Consider the following 10,128-nt stretch of genomic DNA (forward strand, 5'->3'; position numbering starts at 1 on the left):
TGGGTTTATGGCGCATAAGCAACAAAGGCTCTGATGCGCCAAACACATGATTAGAAAAATACTATTAAACAAATGAGAGAGAAAATACAGGTAGAGGTAATGCAGAGCCGTTCACCACAAGGATGTTCCGGTTGGCTACCCTGCAAGGGCGAAAGAGAAGGTGGGCGTATAAGGAAAAGAAAGAAAAGATTAACGAAGTCTGGAGCAAGCACACCAAGCCGAGATATCAGCACTGAAAGTCAGGCCAACGCCGTAGTGGTCTGCATGCTCTGAGGGCTGCCGAGCGCTGCGGCATCAGCACAACGCAACGTCCGTCCTTCGTCGCCAAACACAAGACACTCACGCCGAGCAGACTGTCCACCCTGAAGCCAGGGGCCCGATTCTCGATATTCGCCAATCCGCCATGAGCGGGGCGTACCCGTGACGTGTGAATCGGGGCGGTCCGAAAATGCGTAACAGCAGAATGTAATGACGACATTGAAGAATAAAGAAAAAAGTATGACAAAAAAATAAACGGTGTCGTCTGCTACTTGGCGCCAAGTACAAAAAACACCGCCGAGTTGCGGCGCGAAGGGGAGTTAGCAAAGTAGCGCCGTAGAGATGGACGGTGAATTGCGTTGCGGCGGCGGTCTCGGCGTACTCGCCGCACAGTGATGGTGCTGAATGCGACGCTAAAGACCCTGTGGCCGGTCGTCACGGAAATAAGAGTTTAGCGATAATTGTGCTGCATGAAGCGAACGCTTATTGCCCGAAGCCATCGCGTAGCGTGTCGCGTCTCCGTACTTGTGAGATGCGATCAGCGTCACGGGGAGAGGAATTGGCGGAGAAACGGCTGGCTCTCGATCGTAATCTCAACGCGTCAGTGGCGTTGGAAAGCTTTACCTCACCGTGTCACTTCTTCAGGTGCATAGACCTTAACACTACCCTTGGTTACGTTTGCAAGCGGCCGCGCACGAAACGCGACTGCGAATCGCGTCGTGCAACGCTATGAGCGCGTACGTCTTACTATCAAAAGCGTCAAATGCGAAAGCAAAATAGGAAGATATTGTTTCCCGCCAGTACTTAAAGAAAAACAGACAAAGCTAAAAGTCCACTGTCAACAGAAGCATGTATTTCACAGTGTTGGCGTTTCACTTAATCTCAATAGGACATGGCACTCATCTTTTGCTTTGTGAACATTAACTAAGCCTGCCTGCAAGCAGACTTCACGGACTTTATATAAAAGCACCTCACGAATGCATGGCATAGAGTGGCAGGTACATAATTTCATTCAAATAAAAAAAGGCTTTCAATAATGCTATTTGATTTCAATGTTTGAAAAGGCCCTCAATCTCGTTAATTCTGTCTAACAATGAGCACACAGCACTTACCAAGGGCATATAGGCAGGTACACCACTCGTGTGATGCAAGTACGCACCAAAATGTGAGGGGTGAAACAAAATTTGTCATGCCCATCCCTACAATTCCTTTGCTGTAGGACAACAGTAATGCATCCACAGCAGCACCAGGCAGCTCCTTTCAATGCAGCAAGATTCCTTGTAAGAGGGCAATGTGTGATGTCAAGAAAGGTGAAGTCGGCTGGAAAAAGATATCTTCACATATGCTACTCAACATTGGGGAACGGGATGAATATAGAGGGGGATAATGAAGGTGGAGTGTGATGCCACATCACAAACAGGTAATGCAGTGTGCAAGACACTTGCTTTATTTGCTTCATGCAAGTTATCGGTTTGGTTTATTGGGGTTTAACGTCCCAAAGCGACTCAGGCTATGAGAGACGCCGTTGTGAAGGGCTCCGGAAATTTCGACCACCTGGGGTTCTTTAACGTGCATGCAAGTTATCATCATATCATGCACATACACGCGTATTATCTAGTGCGCATGTCATATTAAGCCTGAACATGGCTCTGGGTCAGGTCAAGGAGCTGAAGGATAATAAAAACAACGGTGAGTTAAGAAGGAAGAACAGCAACACAACAAGAAAAGCACAAGCATGCACAGCAGCAAGATAACACACAAAGGGGGCAATAAATGCAAGGCTAACATGACCCACAGTATTTGAGGGAGGCAGCATCACAGACAAGCAGTGGTATTCTAGCAAAAGGTCTCTTAATGCAGCATGATAACATTGGATGATGTGGATTGGTTTTGGCAAGCCCTGTGCACGCCACGAGCAATCTACAAGAGGCCTCAGTCATGTTTCTAGCCTGATGTGCAAGTGCATGACTTTCCCTCTGTGCACACTCCTGACCACATACATATCAGGGCCATTGTTGGTTTTCTTTGAGGGGTGGATCACAATGCCGTTAGGCAACATTTACACCATACACTGATGCAATAAAGACCCTGTGATGCCACTATTGCGCACTGCAGGAGAGTAATGCTCAATGAAATGCGTTCACTCTCAAAGTACCTTCCTTTACTGTGAACTAAAATAGACAACCCTCTATGTACACTCAAAATATGATATCTACAGTTCAGTGAAGGGCACCATACCAGATGTAGGTGCTGAAATGTCGGCAAATGTCTGAAAGGACACTGAGGACTAATCGAAGTTGCTCTGCAACAGTAGATTACCACATTCCAATAACAAAGGGCCTACCTGTACTGAGAACAAAGCTTGTGTACAGCTCAGAGATTATTTGTTCAAAGAAGCAGTTCAAAATTACCATGGTGAAGTGCGTTGGCAGGAAGGCTATTACAGCCCTTGGTTGGTAATAACTTTATTAGTCCCACTTCAGTGGATCAGGTGAGGGTTAGTGAAGGGGTGTTGAAGAGGTCGGCGACGGCCCTCAGGCCACTTTAGGTGACCAGGCACTGTTTGGCTGCAGCAACCTTCAAGGCCCAGGCCATGATGCAAAGCTGAAGCTCTGCCTGTGAGCTGCGCAGAGAAGCCTCCCATCGCTCCTGTGATTCCACCCCTTGGAAAGGTTTCGGTTTGTTTGGGCAAGCCTGATATGAGCGTTTAAAATCCGCTCTGGTGCTCGAGCATAAGTGACAGGTTGGAGATATCTCCCCTCTATGTATGTATTACACTCCACTGCATGAAAAAAAAAAAAAACAGAACACTTAAAATGCCTAGTGGTGTGTGCACATGGAGGGTAAATTGTTTTTTTGAGCATGATTAAGGCAGCTTGAAAAATGGTAAGCAAGTCTGATTCAGAGTTTCCACGAGGAGAGTGTTAAATAAATGAACAGAAGCTATTCACCACCAATATAATGATAGAACAGGTTGCAAAATGTTGATGAAATTGGAGTCATTGCAAGTGCCTGTGCATAAAATTTAAGCTCCCTGAAAAATTACCGTCTTGTACAGCTTTGCTGGCTAATTTCTCTGAAAGTTCTAGCAGAAGTATGAAACCAAACCAAGTCAGGTGGAAACAGGCTGCTATTCTTTTTTCACACTATAAGAATAATTTTTTTTTCCGACTACCACCAGGTAATATTATTAGTGCTGTATGGTATGTGATGGCATCGCAATTAGTGCTAAGAAGTTATTGGGTGCCATGTGCAGCCAGAAAAGAAAGGTACGGAAAGCCTGCACACACCACTGTCAAGGAGAGAGGCTGCCATTCAGCAGAAAACCCAGTGTTATCCAGCCGGCATTGCGTCAAAAGACAAGCTTCACGCGTGGATGTCCACAGTGAAAGTCACTGAAAAGAGGATTTGTAATCTGAATCAAACGTCAGCACACGTCTGAAACTACTTCACTTTATAAAATAATAGATTTTACGTACAGAAAATTAATAAATTTCTTTCTGCCTTGAAACCCATGACCCCTGGATCGCCAGCCAGGCACGCTACCAACTAGACCGTGTAGGCACATTGACTTTGCTGAGGTACAAAGGGGGGGGGGGAGTGATGTGTGGGTGCTATTGGCTTAATTTGAAGCCTAGCAATGTAATTACTGCAGTGAACTAGAGATGTGCCAATTAGTGAGAAACTAATTACAATAACATTACATAGGTGAACTGCAGTGTGGAAGAGTTCAAAGACAAGAATTGGGAACCTGTGCTGAGGCAACTCTGATAAATGTGTGAACATGAATGAAGAACAGTGACTGTGTGTGTGAAGAGAAACCGCTGCAGGGAGCCATGAACACTGTTGTGTGATACCCATGAATGCTGAGCTTAAGTGTGCCCCTACATTTTTGGGGAGCGAGACAAGTTGCATTGCCTCTTAGGTGTTGCAATTTGCTCAAAAAAAGTGAGGTGTCTTTTACATGCAGAGTGAAAAGTTTGTGGAAGCCATTATTGGCAAAATAATTTATTTCCATCACTGAACTTCATGCATCCTAGAATTCATTATGCAGCCTAACTGCGAATCATTACCTAGTGCAACAATACACATTGACGAATATGTCTCGTCTACAAAGATAAGAATTTTTTTGGGACAGACTCATCTTTCATAACCGTTTGACAGTGGTGTACATGCACATTAGTGTTGCCTAGTTTGCAAACTTAAGTAGCCAGCTGAAGTAGCCACCTTTGCTAAACAGAAAAATGGCAGCACGGACACTGATACGGTCCAGTCACACTAAGGGCGCAGAGGGTAAACAGGTTGTCTAGGATTTGTCTTAAAATGACCAAACAGCAACCCCAACTTATATGAATGAAAAGTGCATGGGGATGAGTCAATGAAAATGGGATCTAACACAGTTTCACTGGGAGGACAGGTGGGCAGTGACCTTCCATTCAAGGTTGCATTCAAGGTTGATAGCCCAGCACAGAAAAAGATCTTGGACCTCAAATCCTGGAAAGAGAAAAAGATCCCGAACCTGGGAAGACCGGCTGTGTAACCCAGAAAAATCAATAGCGTTTACTACTACTACTACTATTATGATCCATTTCCAGCTAACTTATTGAACCGAATCATGCCCTTCCAGCTACAAAATGCCATTTGGAGTTCCAGAAGAGGGCAAATATGGGCTGGTTGATACATGTTTTACGAATTGGAAAAACAGCGCAGTGAAAGACAACACAAAAGAAGGACAAAATGCCAGCGCTTAGAGCTTTATTATTGAAACACAAACTATGTCCAGCTGCATAATTTATACTTCCAGTTACCTTCAACTGAATTAATGTACAATTTGTAGGTTTTCGTCAGGGGTACAAATTTCAGCTAGAAGATGGGAATGGGTACACGTGTCAGAACGCTGGCCAGGCCTTGCATTTTCATCTGGGAAATTGACCGTGAAACAATTACATGACTTTTCCTTCAGGAAAAATAGTTCACTGCTGTATAACTACGTGCAGCATGTGAAAGAAGCAGTCAAAAGCAAGCAGACAGAGGCAACCAAATGCCATGAGGCAAAGCATGTTGTGATCTCATCACACAAACAGTGCCACACAAGACGTATTGCACCCTGAAGAACAGATGTAAATGACTAGAGACACAGCGACCATGCTGTATGTTGAGCATGTTGTGGACTGCTGGCTCTCAACAAACACCAAAGCAAACAATGCATTGGTGAAAGCATGTCCAGTCAACACCCAGGTGCTGGAAGGAAAACATTTTGGTGCTTTCCTGTCCTTCACTGAACTTAAGCACCAAATAAAATGTGCGTTGTGTACAAGCAGAACACGTAGGGAGGCACCACACGAAGGGATGGCACTTCTCCACAATCACCAAAGCATGTGTTGAAGCATGCACTCAGCAAGTTGGCAGACGGTAGGCTGAAAACACTTGGGGCACTTCCTGACTCACACAAAACTGCAGTACCAGACAAAAATGATTTCTACTGTCATGGATATCACCAATATGGTCCTATTCAAAGAACAGCACCAAAATGATGAAGACTTCATCAGCTTCCTGGCAGTATGCTATCAAACTTGAAGCAGAGCAAATGTATGCTGATTACTTGTGGCATAGCTACACATGACAATCACGGCAGTGAGTGCAATTCTCGAAAGCAGCTGTTGATCATGCACTTCCTGTCTGTCAGGTAGAATCCAAATGGTGCTGTGTCCTCCTCCCTGCTGTAGATGTTGGTGCTCCTTCTGTTATCACCACCTGCCAGTGGTGTCATGGTCCTGCAGCTGAGTGTGGATGAATATGTTGTGTTGCACAGTGCAAGCTCCGCTGACCTTTGCAGAGAACTCTTGACCGTGGCGTACCATGAACATGACACCTTTGCAGACACCTCATGTAATCGTTCAGGAACCCGGTATCACCACCCAGCTAGGCAGCCAGTCCAGCCGAGGGGTGAGCGAAGATGAATCTGGCATCATGGCTCCCGAGCACACGAGACCCCACGGTGAGAGTAGTCCACCACATCTGCACATTAATCAACGCTGTGCACTGAAATCTTCCAACGAGCTAGACATTGCGTTTCCAAATATGAGAAATTGTTGAAGCCTCAAGTTCAACTATTGTCTAGTTTTACGCACAAATGTAAAATACGCTGACTGCAAAATCAATCATTAGTATCAAAACGAAGTGTTGCCATATAGCTAGAGGTACTTGATGACACATTTCCCAAACTGACGGATACAAATAATTAATACACACTTTTTATACTCAAGAAAACCACCACAGAATGCACTGCAAGGAAGGGCACAAGTTCAACTGTTTATGACTACCATGAGTTTTTTAGTATATGCATGCTTTTTCATTTTGCACCAATTGAAATGAGGCTACCTTGACATTGCGGTCACTAAGAGAAATCCAAAGCCAGAGAACAACACTGCGTGTCACCCACACCTATCTCCACTGTCACCTGAAAAGTACAGACATGATTAATTTACATGTGGTTCTATTTACACTGTTCTTCCTTGCTCAATAAACTATATATAAATGCAGACAGATATCATTAGCCGCATGCAATCTTACTGCAGGCAAACATGCTATCCCTTCATGCCTGCCACAACACACTAAGCACGTGCTCACCAGTTTAACGATTTCCATGCGGGCAGCACATGGAGAGAGACTGCACATAAATGGGTCATGGATGGATCCCGCACAAATTCTTGTGAGCTGGAACCTTCACCGGCAGGAACACCACACCTGTAAATAAAATGTACAAGACTCATATATATTTGTTTTCCGTGTGCCCAAGCTTAGAGAAATAATTTTTTCCACCCTCCTACGGTAATTTCCACGTGACTGCTGCGTAACTGATGATGTAACACTGTTATGAAAATTTCAGCTTGAATAGCGAAATCACTTTAGTGTGCTTCATTAATAATGCTTAAGACAGGTTATAGTATTCTTTTACAATGTCACGCATTTTTTTTTTTCAAACTTAAGGAAACGACGCCTTTCAGCTGATTTCACCGATGCTGCCTTTCACATTCATCAACACCAAACACAAAGAAATCGATCAACGTACTAGCATGCTAGGCTTTGTTTTCTCAACTTGGCGCTGTGTGCAAAAACTGAAACACAGTATGAAAAAAGCAACGCGAAGTGCCGAATACAAATTTCGGATTCTTGTTTTAAAGTCATCTCCAGCATGCATGCGAAAGGAATGAGAATGATGCTACACACACACGGATGTCTCGTCAAGAAGCCCGACACATTCCTGGAGTTTGTTGCTCGGCCGCGCGAACACCTCTCGTGTCATCCGCTCATCACGCGAGGCAAAGCCCATCCGTTCAGCGACGTTTCACAGCTGGCGATCGTCCCTCAGAGCTCGACAGTTCGGCACTGCTTCTCGCCGCAATGCATCCTTGCATAGCCACCACATATATGCCTCGTCAGATGATTGCACAGACGAGCTGTCTAGTCAGAGACAACTCGAAAGCATCGCGGTGACCTCGAAAGTCGCTCACCTTTCCCACTTCTAGGGTTTAACAAACGACGAATGAATGCAAGGAGCAGCAAATCGCAGCGCCGGCACCGCCATTCGAGCAATTTTCGCGCTTCACTAACCGCACGGACGGATGATTTCTCACCGCGAGCGAAGGGTTTGCAACGGGAGAGCAGTTAGCGCCCCCATGCGGCTGTACGCTTAAGCCTTCACTATTAACGCTCTCGAGGGTTGCTTATTTCAGATGAGCTCTTACAACGCGATATCATTACATTGTGCAATCAAAACAAGACTTTTGTAAGCTTAGTTTTGTCTTGAAATAAATACCCGTTAAAATGCGGCTACCTAACGCCGTATAAATCAGCATTTCACTAACTCATTTGCATGATTCGGGTACCTTTCGCCGGGCGAAATGATGGCGGCGAATTTCAGCCATTTTTTGCAATGGCGGCACAACGTAAACGTAATGAAACGTCATTCTGACATCACTCCAAAATGTGTGCCTATCACGTGATTTACGTGATATTGTTCCAACCAATCAGATTTTAGGAAGTTGCCATTTCCGGTGTGCAGCTATTTTCTCCGAATTGGCAAGTCGAGCGCAAGTGCCCTCGCACGGACCGCTTGTAGCTTCTTTTCCCTTCACAATCACATATATGTACCAGCCGGGCACTAAGAATAGCGCTACGAAAATGCATTTTCAATGCCACGTCAAATCGACGTCAGCGCGAAAAGTGCTCGCGTAACCGACCCTGATTGACACGCCCATTGACGGCGATTGACACTTCTGACAGCCAATCAGAGAGGCAATATGGCGCCGACAGGCGAATGTGAATATCGAGAATAGGGCCCCTGGTTGCTTTCCGTTGTGGTGCGATGTGATGATGGCAATGATAAAGTGAGACATCGCGGCTTCTCCTTGGAATGATGCAGCTAAATAAAGGCAGGTAAAACGCAAGCTGGAGTGCCACACCGATGGTTTCAAAGAATGGCATGGACTGAAAAGGAAAGTTTGAAAAAAAGTATGAATTAAATGAAACAAATAGAAGTAAACTAAGAAAAGTAAATATTGAAAGACTTAGCTAGCTTATTCTGCTTCGGTCAAGCCACACTTTTTTTTTTGTTTTTGCGTCAAAAGACTTACCTTCAATCATGAAAACTTTGCGAGAAGAAATGCACCAAAACTACTCAAGTTATCAATCGCAAAGGGGGCAGAGACCTAGAAGAAGAAAGAAAAAAAAAACAGTTCTTTGCATTTACAACTAGAACCCATGGCCCAAGCCTTACAACGGAGCACCCTTGCTTCATACCTGGAACCAGTGTTCCTCCTCCGCGACGTTCATTGTACGTTATCTTGCGGAGAGTGTTCGAAATGAAATGCTTGTAGCGCCTTTTCTCAGGAGACTTACGAGAATTTCATCAGGAAATGGAGACGCACATAAGGCTGAAACACTGAGAAGTCTTTACAGAAGCAATATACAATAAAAATCAAGTTTACCGTACCGCAGCCCTAAAAGGGATTGACACCAGACCGCTGCAAAGACCATTCTGCTTTCCCCATATAGACAACCCGGGCACTGCCAAAGGCACTCGCGCTGCGCGTTATTGTTGGTAGCCTCATGCACTACGTATTTTAAGTAGTTTTCTTTGTATTTAACCCGTAATTAGTAGGTCTCCGGGTGGTCCTATACGTCCTCGGCGACCTGTGTATATCTGCTTCACCCCAGTATGTCGATACTGCAGCGTCTTCTTTGTCTTCATGTTTTGAGGTATGAATTTGGAGGCGCGTCTTTCTTTGATCATGGAGCTTTCTACAGAGGTACCCAGAGGTGATGGTTATGATGAACACTTTTCTATAAAGAGCTTTGCGCCTCCGAACTGGGAGGCGTCTTCAATCCAGTCCTCCTCTATCCTTAGCTTTTTGCTGCACTGACTTTTTATAGGGACTTCAATTTTCTGTTACTCCCATTTATCTTTCATTTTTTTTTATCCCCACACCCCCTTCCCCCCGTGCAGGGAAGCAAACTGATTATTCTTGCGGTTAACCTCCCCGCCTTTCCTCTTCTACCACCTCCTCCTCCTCCGGTGTACCGGCTTTCTTTGGTCCTCTAGGCTTGAGCGGGACTGCACGGCCTCCCACTGCTGAGGTTATGGGTTTCGAATTTTCGGGCCCGCGTAGTGTGATACAGCGAATGGTGTTCCCCGTATAGCAGGCGTGTGTTTGGGTATAATGAGGTGTGTATACGGTGTAAGAGGCGCAGGTGTGGATGTGTGCTCGTCTGTAGCTGCCTCCATGCTACGACTTCTTCCTGCGTCAGCTTCTCATGTGGTGGTGGTGGGGGGTAGATTAGCCGATTTAGCCAGTGATGGTAAAGGAC

The 10,128-nt window shown here is 45.2% G+C and overlaps 1 long non-coding RNA gene across 1 annotated transcript; it reads right to left on the reverse strand.

Moving 5' to 3' along the window:
* Positions 1-5,936: 5,936 nt before the first annotated feature.
* Positions 5,937-8,202, reverse strand: LOC149328148 (uncharacterized). Its single transcript, XR_016285471.1, has 3 exons — positions 7,489-8,202; positions 6,889-7,005; positions 5,937-6,276 (listed from the first exon to the last, which is right to left on the reverse strand). It is a non-coding gene; the product is annotated as an uncharacterized LOC149328148 (long non-coding RNA).
* Positions 8,203-10,128: the final 1,926 nt, after the last annotated feature.

This window comes from Amblyomma mixtum, chromosome 9 (genome assembly GCF_055824585.1).
Source record: "Amblyomma mixtum isolate Tamu chromosome 9, ASM5582458v1, whole genome shotgun sequence".
NCBI lineage: Eukaryota > Metazoa > Arthropoda > Arachnida > Ixodida > Ixodidae > Amblyomma > Amblyomma mixtum.